At 40.5% G+C, this 16,312-nt stretch overlaps 1 protein-coding gene across 1 annotated transcript in view; it reads left to right on the top strand.

The window, feature by feature from the left end:
• PRKG1 (protein kinase cGMP-dependent 1) overlaps positions 1–16,312 on the top strand; it is a 1,254,852-nt gene that overhangs the window by 67,771 nt on the left and 1,170,769 nt on the right. The gene's annotated exons all lie outside the window — the stretch shown is intronic.

The raw sequence follows: 16,312 nt of genomic DNA, 5'->3' as shown, positions 1-16,312 counted from the left end.
CCTTTCCTCTCTCTCTCTCCCTTGTACATGTGAACGTATTTCAAGAGTAATAATTTCCACTAGACAAGTGGCCAACGGTGGTAACTAATTTACGGTAGTAGAATGTGTGTGTCTTCCAGGGGTAACTGAGCTGAGAAAATAGATTTGAAACCAAGAGGACAGAGGGTGGTGGCTTTTCTAACGAGACTGCAGTGCGGTCACATGCCCCACATAGCAGTCAGACTAGCCAAGGGTGTGGTAACAGACAATCCCAAATTCTCAGCGGCTCAGCAGAGGAAAGATTTACTTTTTGCTCACCTGCCCATTGAGGGTTTACGGGAGCTCTGCTCACGACCACAGCTGACACAGGCTCTGTCTAGACGCTTCCTCTGCCGCCACTGCAGGAGGAGGGAGAGCCGCCTCGTCCCAGACTGCCGGTTTGACGCCTCCACTCCGAAATCTCACTTGCCCGCTCCCTTTAACTCCTGGATGGAGTCACGTGGCTGTGTCCGGGTTCCAGGAGGTGGGGGAATGCAACCTGACCACATGCCTGGAAAGGGAGAGACCTGGTGTGTTTGTGACTATCCTCACTCGCTACGCCTTTCCTGAACCCTGCCTGGAAACCTGCACCAATTACCTCTCGTGACTGTCATCTGAGTATGAATATCAGCGCGTGGCGTCATAACTCGTATCTTTTTTTTTTTTAAATATATATATATAAATGGAGAGCCTTGACCTTAAATGCATAGTGTCTGGGCAAGGCTTCTGATTCCGGAGATTGTGCCCTCCATTTCTGCCATGCTCCTTCGTTCCCCTTGTCCTCTGAGAATGATGCTCTTTTACTGACAGTTTGCTCCCGTCCATCTTGTCTTGTTAAGGCAAACGCTAAGTTCCTAGGCGGTCACAATTATCTACTAGTTTGGCTTAACTTTCAAGCCCCAAACACTGTATAGAAAGGTATTTGAATGTTTGTTTCTGCTGCTGCCACTGCGGATAATACAAACAGTTCCACCTTCTCTGTTACGACGTCTGCCATTCAGTGATGTGTTTTACTCGTTTTGTGCCAAACGCACAGAATACGATTCAGTTACAAGTGGTAGGGATTTCTGCGCATTGTCCGCCTCAATGTAGTTAACGTTTTGTTTTCGTAGTAGTGTAACTCAAGCGTTGTGAACGTTATGATAAACTGCTAAAGTACCCGTACGGCTGGCATGGGCTCAGGGAAGCGTGTCACTTCCATTTACAGAAACTCATGAAAACACGTGGCCATGTCCAGTTTCCTTACCTGTAATTAACTTGGGGTGCTGGACGTCCTGTCTAGTTGGTACCCCAACATTGTAAATGCTTTCGCTCTTTCTATGTGCTGTTTGTTCCCCACCCAGAAAAGTAAACCAGTGTATAGTCTTTTTTCTTTTTAATTTTTTTTTAACATTTATTTATTTTTGAGACAGAGAGAGACAGAGCATGAACGGGGAAGGGGCAGAGAGAGAGGGAGACACAGAATCAGAAGCAGGCTCCAGGCTCTGAGCCGTCAGCCCAGAGCCTGACGCGGGGCTCGAACCCACGGACCACGAGATGGTGACCTGAGCTGAAGTCGGACGCTCAACTGACTGAGCCACCCAGGCGCCCCAAGTGTATAGTCTTTTACGTGTTCTCTCCCAAAAACATTCACCTCTTCCATTGCTTCATTTTCAATATATGCTCCACTTTTACAATAAATTTCATATATTAAAAAAAAAAGAATACGTAAAAAAATATATATATGCTCCACTTTTCTGCTAGTCCCTCATGTTTGTTTTCATCGTTCAAAAATGTTCTCCCTTCCACCATCTCCAAGTAAGCCCTACTTGTTCCTATGATTACAACAGACCCATGAATAGATATGTATATTTCTGTTGAGCTGTAACTAGCCTTTACTTGAAAAAAAAATATGTTAAGGTGCCTGGGTGGCCCAGTTGGCTAAGCATCCGACTTCGGCTCAGGTCATGATCTCACGGCTCATTCGTGAGTTCAAGCCCCGCATTGGGCTCTTTCGTGTCAACACAGAGCCTGCTTTGGATCTTCTGTCGCCCTCTCTCTCTGCCCCTCCCTCACTCATGCTCTCTCTCAAAAATAAACATTAAAAGAAAATACTGTTTATGGTTTTTTGGTGGGGTTTTGGGTATCATTGTCCAAAACCCTCCACTCCGAAGAAACTAAAATCTACTTATTGATAATTCCCAGAACACACTGGCCTATTATCACTCCTTGCCATTTTCCATGAAGAATAAACATCATTCAACTCTTATTGCAAAGTTGTGCTTTTTAATGCTTTTGTGTATAAGCCTTCCAATTAGCACGTTCCCAAGACTCAAGAGAAATCAGTCCAGGATGGTGGCACCACTAATAAGTAATCACCCTAATTAACCCATGTAAATAAATACATTCATTGATATGAAAGTACTTTGATAAGTAAAAGTCGATCCATAAACGGCAAAGTACTATTATTGGTAATAAAAATAAAACATAGGATTTATCAAATCATGCCTATTTGCAGGATATTTTAGAAAAGGTTTATAACAAAATAATATGGATTTTGTAGCGCAATGAAAATCAAGGGCAATCAGTACATTGTATAAATTATACTCTTCCCCAAAATAATTTTAATGAGTAGATTTATATTCTTTTCAGCGGAGTTGAGACCAATTCCAACCGCTAATATTGGACAATAGTTCTTTTATTTCTTTTATGCACCAAGGGGAGTAAATCAAATGTAAAATATAGCCAAAGATAATTTTTGGAAAAGGAAACATCTCTTGGCAAGGATCTAACCTGGAATTTTCTTATTAATACACGAACAGTGTGTTTGGTGGGCTGGATTCTGTCTTGCAGGCTTTCCCATGGACTAATGCCCAGTTCGAATATTCTTTTCCTGAATACATAAACAGATGTGCACAATTTTTTTTTTTTGGTCATTTTCTTCACTCAGAAGCTTTCAGAAGAAAGCTCCCCAAATAAAATATTAAACGGAGAAAATTATATGAGATGCAAAACGTGCACTTTTGTTTTCGCCTGGCCTCAACCCTGTTCCATGTCCCACGCCGGTTTGATTTGGTGACCACAGACAGCTGCGTTCAAGTGTAAGGTCCTCATAGTAAGTCAAATGGATGGTGGAGAGCCCGTGGCTGCCGGGGACCATTTCTTCCTCTGAAATCAATTCTGCCCCTGAATGCTTATCTCTTGTTTTCAACTTAGACATTTTGCCCCGTGTGGAGGCCAACTGGTTCCTTTTCCACAACGTTTTCACCTTTTTTTTTTTTTTTTTTTTCCTAGCACTGGGTAGATAAAAGGGGTGGGCGGGTTGACAGGCATTTAATGACTTTTTCTGAATAACTAGGATATTTAAAATCATTAAAATGTAGTTATTTGTATCTTAATCATTCTCTACCCTGCCCCCACCTCCTAATTTCAATCAGTGATTACTGTGCCCCTGTAAGACTTGTTGTGTGCTGGGATGTACTCTCCAAATAAAAACATTGAGGCACCTCTGTGACTCCAAGGCAGACTTTGAAAAGGTGAATTTGTCCTGGCACAGTGGAGGCACATGGGATCTGTAAGACTGGCCCTTTTTAATTATCTTTGTAACTAGGAATGCTATTTCTGTGGTATCTTGGACCATTGCCATTTTCAAAAATACATGTCCTTAGTTTCCTGCCATAAATCTCCCTCCCAAGAATTGCCAATATGCATTAAAAAAAAGAAAATGGGGCGCTCGTGTGGCTCAGTCGGTTAAGCGTCTGACTTTGGCAGAAGTCACAGTCTGACGGTTCATGGGCTCGAGCCCTACATCAGGCTCTCTGCTGACAGCTCAGAGCCTGGAGCCTGCTTCCGATTCTGCGTCTCCCTCTCTCTGTCCTCCTCCACTCACGCTATGTCTCTCTCTCTCTCTCTCAAAAATAAATAAACATTAGAAAAAAAGTTTAGAATTTCCAATATACGTATATATGGGCCTTCTTTTCGTTTACGAACATACTAGATTTTCATCTTCACAAGCAACATTAGAAAGTTACCTTTCTTTTTCAAAAGGAGAACAAGTTAAAGCTTTTGGCTTAAAATCTGAGTTTATAGAAAATGTTAACTACAAGATAGGAGTTTAAGTTTTGTAAGTGGAGGACCACACAGCTTGTTGGTGTTCTGTAGTTCATGACAGTTTTTTTGTTTTTTGGGGTTTTTTTTGTTTTTGTTTTTGTTTTTTTTTTTTTTTTTGCTTTTGAATATATTGAGACATCATGGAACTCAAGTTTGGAAAAGTTGGTGGTTTGTGGGTTTGTGTGTTGGCAGCTCTTTTCAACCTCTCGGTAAAATGAAGTTATTTATAACTGCTTCTTTCGTGTGCTCTGTTTTATGTTGACTCCAACTTCTCGCCTCCAAAGCTAAGTACAGTAAAAATGATGCAATGGAGTTTAAACACTTTGTAGCAGAAGAATGTTAATGAAATAGGCATTTGTTTAAAAACGTTAATTTTTCCTAATTGCAAGTATGCTATCTTCTTTTACTGCTTTGAGCTTTAACTTTTGACACTAAGTCCTTTTTCTGAGAATCTGTCTCCTCTTGAACTAAACCTCATCTTGAACTAAACCACACATACACACATAGGAATTTCTCCCCTAAATTTTCAGAGAGGAAAAAAAAACAGTCCATGGAGAATTCTAGCTTTGAGGAACATCTATTCTGTTTTTAAAATGCAATCACATAGAAGGATTAGGGGACCTCTGAAACTCGCAACGATAATTTAAACATTTCATTCTGTGGAGGAATAGAGTATACAATAAGTTCCTTAAAATTATTTGTTTTTTCCCATCTTTTCTATGTTCAACACTCGTTTAGGCTGAATATTAAATGCTGGTAGAGGAGTTGGTGCTACGTAGTTATGTAGCACATCCCTTGGGCATGGGGGCAGGGTTGTGCTTTTAAGAATTAAAACTAAGCCTGCATTTTGGTGATTGTTACTATAACCTTGTGTGGGGGTCACATCCTGAGAAGACAGCGGTGTGACGGATTCCCAAAGCATGGAAAACGTTTTGCTGATGGGCGTATCTAAGTGTGCAGAGCAGATCTTAATAAGTTTCATTATTATCATCATTATAGTTGCTGGAGCATCATAGCGTATTTATGAAAACTGTGGCTCTGGAGTCAAGAGTTCCTGAGTTTGAAGTCCAGCTGTTGTTGTCAGTAGCTCTGTGGCCTTGGGCAAGCCACTTACATCCATCGTTCTCCGTTTTCCCGCCTCTAAAATGAGGACAATACCAATCTCATAAATTCGTGAGGCTCGAGGTGGTCTGTGAAAAGCACTTATGCCAGTACTTAGCGCTTCTAAGATACTATAATGATAAGCATTCGATAAATGTCAGATGCTACAATAATACACATAACGGTTATTTATATTGTTATTCGTGTTCTCTTTCCCTCAGTTTCCCCTCTTATCCCCGAGCATAAACTGGTTTTAAAGGGTGTAATATACATACCTACCAAGAGCTTCATGAATGGAAAGCTTTGTTGCTTTCATTTCTTTTTTTTTTTCTTTTTTCTTTTATTTTTGAGAGAGAGAGAGAGAGAGAGAGAGAGCGCGTGCAAGTGGGGTAGAGTGGCAGAGGGAGAAAGAAAGAGAATCCCAAGCAGGCTCCATGCTCCACATGGAGCTTGACCTGGGGCTCGATCCCATGAACCTGGGATCATGCCTTGAGCCAAAAGCAAGAGTTGACCGTTTAAACACCCGAGCCACAGGCATCCTGGTTTCTTTTCCTAATTGAGGAGGATGTCGGGAGTGGCATTCGATACCTCAGGGGTGTGCTGCCATGTGAAGCTTTATCAGTGCTCAGTGTTAGGGCTTGGCTTTCTCTTCGTCGAGTCCTTTCCTTCTATAGCGCCCAAACTGCCCTGCAGAGTCAGAGGTAGAGGTCAGAGTGACAGACTCCTTTTATGGATTGATTTCAAATGCAACCAAACTTTTCCTCTTCCTCCATCAAAAAAAAAAAAAAAAAAAAAAATCTAAGGGCGCCTGGGTGGCTCAGTTGGTTGAATGTCCAACTTTGGCTGAGGTCATGATCTCGCGGTTTGTGGGTTCAAGCCCCACATGGGGCTCTGTGCTGACAGCTCAGACCCTGGAGCCTGCTCAGGATTCTGTGTCTCCCTCTCTCTCTGCCCCACCCCTGCTCATGCTCACTCACTTGCTCTCTCTCTCTCTCAAAAATAAATAAACATAAAAATTTAAAAAAATCTAAATTGCTTTCTTGTACCATTGTAATTCCTTCAGGTTATTGTAGTCTCATAAAGCCAGAATCCACACCATCCAAGGTCAAATGAACAGGTCAACAAGCAAAAGTTAGTTAAAAGAACTGTGAATTTTTTTAAACTTCCCAAAGGGAGGTACTTATAAATCCCACTTTCTTCTTCCAATCCCTTGACTTACATACTATAACTGCGACTCCCTGCCCTCTGTCCCATAACTTAGTGAAAATTCCACCCTTGGCCCAAGCCCCTGTGTCTCCCGTCCCTTTCCCCTGGACTGTGCAACACACGGGGCCAACTCTTGATCAAATAAAGTCCTCTGCTCAAAACAAGGTGGGATGGGGAAACTGAGCCAACAAAGTCATGCATCAAATCATTAGCACCTGTGAATTCACTAGCTTGGAATAGTTGGGGAGTACAAGGGAACTCGTGGAGTCTTGGGCCCTGAGACAGCCTGGGTAGATACGGAGGTGCAGTGGGAGTGGGGTGGTATTACATATGTACGGTTCCTCCTCAAGAGCTCTTCAAGAACGTTCTCCTGCTTTCCAGCCAGGCCTGGGCCTAATGCCTGGGTTTAGTGAGATTGCAAGGAAAGTACCTTCTGGAAGAGGAGCCCAGGCCCTGTGAAGAACGCATATGCTCAGAGATGATTCTCCATAACAGTTAACTTTCTTAACAAGTTGTGCCTGGACCCCAAGTGCTTGATCTCTGTTTCCAGTTCACCTACAGAGCAGTGAAAAAATGATTATGTGGGAATACAGCCGTGAATGCCGGCCCTGAGGAATGAATGGCATTTTCAACAGGTAACCTCACTCCTATCTTCCCCTCTCTGCCCTCCATCCTGTGTTTTGATTGACCTTTAGTCTTGCAGCGGCTTCCTGACCGGGTCTCTGGCCGGTCTTCTCAGTCCTCGGGTCGTGGAACCCCGTGCTCTCGGACGAATCGATCTAAAACACGACGCGAATCGTGTCATTTCCTGGCTCAAAGCCGGTTTTCCTTCCATTCCTGGGTGTACACGGGCTCCGTTAGTCAATGTGGCATCCTGAGGCTCTCGCGAGTGTCCTCACCTGCCTTCCCAGGGTTCTCCTGCCCAGTCCTTCTCTTCTCCATCCAGAACGAGCCCCGGCCTCAGGCCTGCCTTTCCCACACCGCCCCTCTGATTAAGCTCTTCCTTCCCCCCCTTGAAACAGCTTCCTTCCTCCACTTACTCAGATCCTACTTTATCCTGAGCTGAGGTCAAATGGAACCTTTTCCTATTTTATTCCAGTTCTTAAGACACATTTCTAGCGCAAGTTTTTCCTTCGGTTTGTTGAAAAGAAAAAAATATATATACACACACACACGAAAATTATTCCTGAGTTACATATATTTTCCTGTGTTATATATTTTTGAAATATGGAATGTATACATTAAATGACTACACGTATGTATATTTGTGTACACACACATGCACATATATCACAATATAATGTTCATTTACCTAGATGATTCTGTCTCTTTAAACATTTTTTTTAAGTTGATTTATTTTGAGAGAGAGAGAGAGATGAGAGATGAGAGAACATGAGAGTGGTTGGGTCAGAGAGAGAGAGGGAGAGAGAGAATCTCAAGCAGGCTCCACACAGCATGGAGCCCGACAGGGGGCTCAAACCCATGAACCGCGAGATCATGACCTGAGCCAAAGTCAGACGCTTAACTGACTGAGCCACCCGGGCACCCCTACATCTTTTGTTTTGAAGGTAGGCTGTATATCTAATTCATTGGTTGTCCAAATATAACGATTGTACAATATAAATATTTGACAGTGGAATAGACTTGGAGTCTTCGATCATCTAAGGTGTCGAAAATCATATTCAATAATTCTTTGCTGGTTGCTGATCTTAATAAAGTAAATAAAGCATTTGTCTTCAGCTTTGTTAGTATGCTCGAGCACACATATGGAGAAGTGCATGAGCCATAACTTTATAATTCAACAAGTCATCTGAACCTACTCTACGAAAACCACTGCTCGGATGGAGACGCAGAACATCCCCAGCCCCTCTGATGCCCGCCATTTCCCACTTGCTGCCCCCAAAGTGGCCATCATCTTCATCGTAAACTTGTTTTTCCCACGTTTGAATCTTATAAAAAAGAAGCCGTACAATGTGTTTGCCTTTATGTGTGGTGCATCTTGCTGAGTATCGTTTCCAAGTTTTGTTGCTATTGTTGCTTGTAGCAGTGTTGACTTATTTTTACTGTCTTCTGTATTGTGTAGCGTGCAGAATATATTTACCTGTCCTAATGTTGGTGGGCATTTGGGTGTTGCCAGTTTGGGCATATTATAAATAATGTTTCTACAAATATTCTTGCACACATTGTATGGTGATATCTACCTGTTTCTTTGGGGTATATCGCTGTGATTGGAGTTTATGGATGATCGGGGATCCATATATTCAGTTTAGGTAGAAATTGCCACAGTTTTCTCAAGTCGGCTATACCAATTTATCCCCCCAAGAGCAGGGTATGAGAATTTCCCTTATTTCACAAACTCTGTTACATTCACTGTCATGATTTTTTTTTCAATTTTAGCCGTTGTGTAGATATGTAGTGGTATCTCATTATGTTTAACATTTCCCTGTTGATTACTGAAATTAAACAATTTCTCATCTGTTTATTGGCTATTTGGTTGTTTTCTTGGGTCAAAATCCTTAAAATGTGGCCATTTCCTGGTCACCAGTCTCATAAGAAAGTACTTGAAAATTTCAGGTATTTTTCCTGTTTCTCTATGAGATTGTCTGTCATTATAAATTTTAGGAATTTCAGATATAGTATATAGACTAGCCTTTTGCTGATTAAATATATATTACCAGTGTATTTTCCTGTTTTATAGTTTGCCTTTTAACTCCCCTAATGATATCTTTTAAAGTATACTTTATTTTCCGAGCAGTTTTATAGTCACAGCAAAATTGAGCAGAAGGTACAGAGAATTCCCGTAGTGCCCTTGCTCCCACATACTCATAGCCACCCCTACTTTCAAAATCCTGAACCACTGTGCTATGTTTGTTATAACTGATGAGCCTATATTGACATGTCATTATCACCCAAAGTCCACAGCTTATGTTAGAGTTCACTCTTGGTGTTGTACATTCTGTGTGTTTTGACAAATGTATGATGACAGGTGCTCACCTTAACGGTGTCTCTTGATCGAAAGAATCTCCTAGTTCTAATGTAGTTCATTTTATGAATTCTTTTCCTCATGGTGAGTGCTTTTGGTGTCTTGTTTAAGACATCCTTATTCTTATTAAACTTGCTATTAAATTCCCCTCGTCTGATAGTTCGCCTGTAGGTAAACTTAGTGTAGACGTAGAACTTGTCCAAAGAGACAGAGATCTAGATATAGAACCTATCCAAAAGTATGACATCTTCTTTTCCAGTCTTTACGTAGTTTCTTTCTTTTTCATACCTTATTTCAGTGACCAGGCTCTTGATTATAATGTTGAATAGGAGTGGTGATTATGGGCACCCATTTCTTTTTGTGATACGAGGGGGAAATCTTTCAGTATTTCACCATTAAGCATGAGGTTTCTTTTAGATTTTTTTATAGATATCATCTATCACATACGTACCTTTTTATAGATGATTTTAAAATCATGACTGTGTTTTGAGTTCTGTCCCATCCTTTTTGCGTCTATCGAGATGACTGTTGTTATTGATTCCTAGCTAAACTCCTCTGCAGTAACAGGACACCATTTCCATCTTTCAAAGTTTGCAGAGACTTGTTTCACGGCCCCACCCGTGGCCAGTTTTCATAAAAAATTGCTTACGCAATAGTAAATACGGTGTTCTGCAGGTTGGGGGAGAGCGCTCTCTATATGGCAGTGAAGTTTGTTAAGTATATTGTTCAAATCTTCTATATCCTGATTAATTTTCTGTCTACTTAGTCCATCCAGTTTTTGAAAGATAAGCTGAAATCTCTTAATAAGATTGTCAGTTGGTATCTCCTCTTAGGGCTATGCATTTTTACTGTTCATGTTTTGAGGCTGTTATTGAGGATATATATATATATATATATATATATATATATATACATATATATATAAAATCCCTTCCTGATAAATTAATCCTTTCATTATTGTGAAATGTGCCTCTTCCTCTCTAGTGATGTTTATTTTCTTAAAATATCCCTTGGTATCAGTACAGTGATGTCAGCTTTCTTTTGGTTTGGGTTCCATTTTTTCCTTTAAACTGTTTTTGTGCCCTTCTACAAAATTGATCCTTGTGAGATGTATCTACTTTTATTTCTTTTGTATTCAGTCAATCTGTGTCTAGTAATTGGAGTATTGAATCTCTTTATTAGTTTAATTACTGGGACATTTTGGTTTCAATTGATCACCTTACTGTTTGTGTTCTATTTGTGTCTCCTTTTCTCTTTGACATTCCATTTTTTTTCTCCATCAACTTTTCATTTATGTATGTTTTATTCCCATTGTGGCTTACTCAAGAAAGTACAACATGCAGTGTATCCTTGAACTGGCAAGATTAAAGAGAAATTAATACTCCGAGTTCTTCTCACTGCAATGACCTGACCACACTCTTACCCCTCTTGGTCCCCTTCTATCTTTCATTTTATTGTTATTAGATGTTTTTCTTGTTTTATGCAGCAATCATTAATATAGACTTAACTTCATATTTTTCTTTTCTGTGATAGTTTTTCCCTTAGATCTGTCTGCAATCCTCTAGTTTCATTTTCTTTCTTCCCAGAGACCATATTTTAGCGTCTTCTTTAGAATGGATCTGTGGATCGGGGCGCCTGGGTGGCTCAGTCGGTTGAGCGTCCGACTTCAGCTCAGGTCATGATCTCGCAGTTCATGATTTTGAGTCCCGAATCAGGCTCCGTGCTGACAGCTGGGCCTGGAACCTGTCTCCCTGCCCCTCCCCCGTTCATGCTCTGTCTCTCTCTGTCTCAAAAATAAATAAACATTAAAAAAATTTTTTTTAGAATGGATCTATGGACGACAAATACTCTAGCTTTTGTTTCCCTGAAAATGTATTTATTTGCCTTTATTTGCAAAGGGTATTTTTGTCAAGTATAGAATTCTATATTGGCAGTTTTAATCTTCCAGTCTTTTGAGGCTATCATTCTATTGTTTTATGGCTTTCACTGTTTCCATTGGAAAGTCGACTGTAGGGGTGTCTGGGTGGCTCTGTTAGTTAAGCATCTGACTCTTCATTTTGGCTCAGGTCATAGCTCATGGTTTGTGAGATTGAGCCCTGCATCAGGCTCTGCACTGACAGCACAGAGCCTGCTTGGGATTCCTTCTCTCCTCTCTCTCTGCCCCTGCATATCTCTCTCTCTCTCTCTCTCTCTCTCTCTCTCTCTCTTTTTCAAAATAAATCAATAAATAAAAAAAAATGTTGGCTGTGATCATATTGTTGCCCCTCTGAAGGTGATAAGTACCTTTCTCCATCTGCTATTTGGAGTTTTCTCTTTATTTTTGATTGTGAGAAGTTTTACAATGATATCCCTGGGTTTGTGTGTGCTTGTGTTTCTGTCTACTTGTGGTTTTTATTTATTGTGTTTGTGGCTTACGGTGCCTCTTGAAATTGTAGCTTGATACAGCTTTCATCAGTTTTGAAAAATTCGTAGCCATTATCTCTTCAAATACTGTTTTTGCCCTATTCTCTCTTTCCTTCTCTTTTGGGCTTTTGGGACTCCAATTACATATAGCTTAGACCTTTCCTTTATGATCCCACATCCTGTATCCTTTTTTTTTCTGTTTTTTAAAATTATTTTTCTCTCTTTTTGTGTGTTTCAAGATTTTATTTAAATTCCAGTAAGTTGGGGCTGGGTGGCTCAGTCGGTTAAGCGTCTGACTTCGGCTCAGGTCACGATCTCGCGGTCCGTGAGTTCGAGCCCCGCGTCGGGCTCTGTGCTGACTGCTCGGAGCCTGGAGTCTGTTTCAGATTCTGTGTCTCCCTCTCTCTCTGACCCTCCCCCGTTCGTGCTCTGTCTCTCTCTGTCTCAAAAATAAATAAACGTTAAAAAAAATTAAAAAAAATCAAGTAAGTTAACGTATTGTAGTATTGGTTTCAAGAGTCGAATTTTGTGACTCATCAGTTACACGTAACACCCAGTGCTCATCCCAACAAGCGTCCTCCTTAATGACTATCACCCATTTAGCCCAGCCCCCACCCACTTCTCTCCAGCAGCCCTCGGTTTGTTCTCTGTGTTTAAGAGTCTCTTACAGTTTGCCTCCCTCTCTGTTTTGATCTGATTTTATTTTTCCTTCCCTTCCCCTATGTTCATCTGTTGTGTTCCTTCAATTCCATATGGTGAAATCGTATATTTGTCTTTCTCTAACTGACTTATATTTGCTTAGCATAATACACTCTAGTTCCATCCATGTCATTGCGAATGGCAAGATGTCATTCTTTCTGATGGCTGAGTAATATTCCATTGTATATGTGTGTGCGTGTGTGTGTGCACACACACACACACACGCACACGCCACATCTTCTTTATCCCTTCATCTGTTGATGGACATTTGGGCTCTTTCCATAATTCGACTCTAGTTGATAGTGCTGCCGTAAACATTGGGGTGCATGTGACCCTTTGTGTAAGTATTTTTATATCCTATTCTTTTTCATTTCTTGTTCTATTTTCTTTGGATTTATCTTTTAGTTTACTAATTTTGTCTCCTGCCGTTAAATACAACTACAGAATTATTAAAATTCAGCTACTGAATATTTTCAGTTCTAAGTTTCAATGTCTTTTATAGTTGCCAGTTTTCTCTTGAAGTTACCAACATTTTCACCACATTCCTAAAACATATTTGTCACAAATATTTAAAAGTCCGTATCAGGTGGGCCACCTGGGTGGCTCGGTTGGTTGAGCAGTGGACTCTTGATTTTGGCTCAGGTCGTGATCTGATGGTGGTGGGATCGAGCCCCTTGTCGGGCTCTGTGCTGAGTGTGGAGCCTGCTTGAGATTCTCTCTCTCTCTCTCTCTCTCTCTCTCTCTGTCTCCCCCTGCCCACCCCTCTCCCCTGCTTATGTATGTTCTCTGTCTCTAAAATAAAATAAAATAAAGATTTTTTTAAAAGTCCCTATCAGGTAATTTCATTATCAGGATTCCCATTGGTCTGCGTTTGTTGTATGCATTTATTTTTTCTTAGATTTATGTTTCTTTGTCCCCTGGTGTACCTGTTTCTGATTGAATCCTGGGTGTTGTGTGTGAAAATGGGAGATGATCTGAGACTCTGGTCTAGTGCTCGCCCTCTGCTGAGGACTTGCTTTCTCTTGAAGGGCAGGCTCTTAACCCCATCATGGATCCAGCAGGTTCAAAGCAGGGTTTCAGTCTGCAGAGTGCTGGATTGTTACCAGATTTGGCCTTCATGGTTTTGAGCCGGTTTGGCCTGAACTTCAGTTCTGTCCCTCTGGCCCCATGAGGCATTTAGAAGCTTTGCCTAGCTTCTTAGCCTCTCAGCTTCTAATGTATACTCCATTATTTATCTTCTTTAGGAGTGTTTTGTAACTTGTATAGTGCACCAAAAAGAACACTGAATGTTGGGTTTACTGCTCCGGACTATGCTCTTCTCTGAGATGTTAGCCCTTCAAATACTGTTGCTCAGAAGCCCGAAACATTCTTTGGAGCAGGGGGCGAGATTTTCTCGTCATTCTTGGTGGGACCATTTGCCAGAAACAAGCTAACCCTTTATCAATAGAAGAAGTTGATAAGAAAAACTCTTGAATAAATACCAAACAAGTACTGTCTAATTAAAAGGAGGAAAATGGGTTGAAAAGAAAGGAACAAAGAAGCTATTTGCATCCACGGTATTGAAAGTTTTGAAAATAATAAGATCTTAAAACTAGTTTTTTAGAACTTCAGGGCATTTGGATGGCTCAGTTGGCTGAGTGTCTGACTTGGGCTCAGGTTATGACCTCACGGTTCATGAGTTCAAGCCCTGCATCGGGCTCTGTGCTGATGGCTCAGAGCCCACTTGGGATCCTCTGTCCCTCTCTCTCTGCCCCTGCCCCACTTGTATATTCTCTCTCTCTCTTTCTCTCTCTCAAAAACAAACATTTAGAACTTCAATGTACAGTTTTAGAGCAACACTGATGTTTATTTTAATTTCTAACTTGAAAAAAATTGGAAAACTTTATATGCTGTTGGAAGTGGATGCCAGTTGTTGGCTTCAGTGACTTGACATTTGTCCTTGTGACGACTGATGTCACAGGTGATCAGCATCGGCATTTGTGGTCAGTAAGTTAATGGACGCTTCACATTTCAAATACTTTGATAAAAATCACTATTTTCTAAGGTAGCGTGGTCCCATTTAACTGTATAAATGTCCACTTTCCTTTTGTAGGACCAGAGAAGTTCTAACAAATAGCTTAATCATTTGAAAATCTGCCAACTAACGTCAAATGGAAGCCAATATGATTTACCTGCTACTTTTGCAATGCATGTGGTAAACAAGCATAGTCAAGATGTTTTTGCCTCATGTGGAATGGAAAATTTGAACAGTAGAGGGTGCAATTGTACCTTTAGTTCTGTATTTTAGCCCTCAGAAATTAGTATTTAATAGCCAAGGGGAAAATGTGAAGAATGTACTGTTTGCCGAAGCTGTGTACTATTTATGGAAATGTAATTAAAATAAACCATGCAAAGGAGAAGTATGCATTTCATAACCATTTGCTTGCCGCATACTTATAAAAAGTGACAAAAATCTCAATTAGAACCCATTTTTTACCAAATATTATTTTAACTGAATAAAATATTTACTCTGTAGAAAGGTATACATATCTCGATGTGGTATTTTTCTTTTGTAGAGCTTAATTCTTTGTAATCATACATATGTTTCCCCCTTAGGAAATCCTGCATCCAAAAAGATTATGTATATTGATAACTTCAGCGTGAGACTCCTGTGTCTTGGGAGGAAAACTAAGAATAGGAACCAGTAGAGATAAATAAGGCAATGACAAGAGAGTTCTTACACTCACATAGTTATTGACACTTAGGTTTTATTGGAGATTCAGAAATTTCAGGAGGTTGCAAATCAGATTCTTAGGTCTCCATTCAGACTCAAGCAGCATTATATAGTTGCATCGTAAGGCTTCACGTGTAAAGACTTGTGGTTTGTGTGTGTACAAAGCTTTGAGTCTTTATCTCCAAATCTGACTCTGTCCATGCAAGGGGAGGTCTCCTATTATTTTTTTCATAGGTGAACGTTGAGCTTAGGTTTTTGTAATCTTGTCGAAAGTTACCTTTATTTCGAAACCCATGTTCAAGTACAGTAAGCTTGGAGAACTTAGGAAGCCTTTTTGCAGACTTTGTGAAATTATAGGAAACATCTACCTGAGAAATATTCCGTGTGTGTGTGTGTGTGTGCGCGCGCGCGGGTGCGCACACATGTGCACGCACATTAACAAAGTATTTACTTCTATCTTTTGGTTTAGTGGAACAGCTGTTTAACATTGAGATTCGTGCTAACACCCAAAGGTTAGCGCATCAGGGTGCAGTGGACTGTGTTGGTAAAGTTCTGATTTCGCTTGAAGGGCCAATTCATTTTGATATTCTGATATTCTATAGGAAGAGCAAAAGAAAGTACAAAAGAGAGGAGAAGGAGAGAAGTATACCTACTTTACGAATTACGTTATTGGATTAGAAGTATTTTTGGAGATTAATTCGGTTTTTGAACTTTGTTTCAAGCTGAACTTCCAAAGCTATTATAGATGACGGGAGCAGGGTTGGGTTAGCAGCCCCGGCGAAACCTACAAGCACCTTAATTCGAAGCATCTGTTTTCAAAATAGTATCAGGAGGCATTAATAGTTTTTGAAAAGAAGCATTAAGGGGGACTCTTAAAAACAGGTCAACTGCAAATGCAGCAGTCAGCTTTTTTGAAGGAGTAGCTAGAGCTAGGGAAGAAACAAAAGAAAGAAATTGCAAAATGGATGGGGTTATAGATGCTGCCAGTGTTATATCAAAGAGCATTGAACCTTGAAGACAATGTATTATAAACCTAAAAGTAAGAAAGACTCTGGGATTCTGGTGATTTAAAAGTACATTGAGACAGTAGATTGTCTGGG

The sequence above is a fragment of the Felis catus genome, chromosome D2 (genome assembly GCF_018350175.1).
Source record: "Felis catus isolate Fca126 chromosome D2, F.catus_Fca126_mat1.0, whole genome shotgun sequence".
Classification (NCBI taxonomy): domain Eukaryota; kingdom Metazoa; phylum Chordata; class Mammalia; order Carnivora; family Felidae; genus Felis; species Felis catus.
Note: the sequence above shows the minus strand (reverse complement) of the source record. Positions and strands in the feature narration are given on the sequence as shown.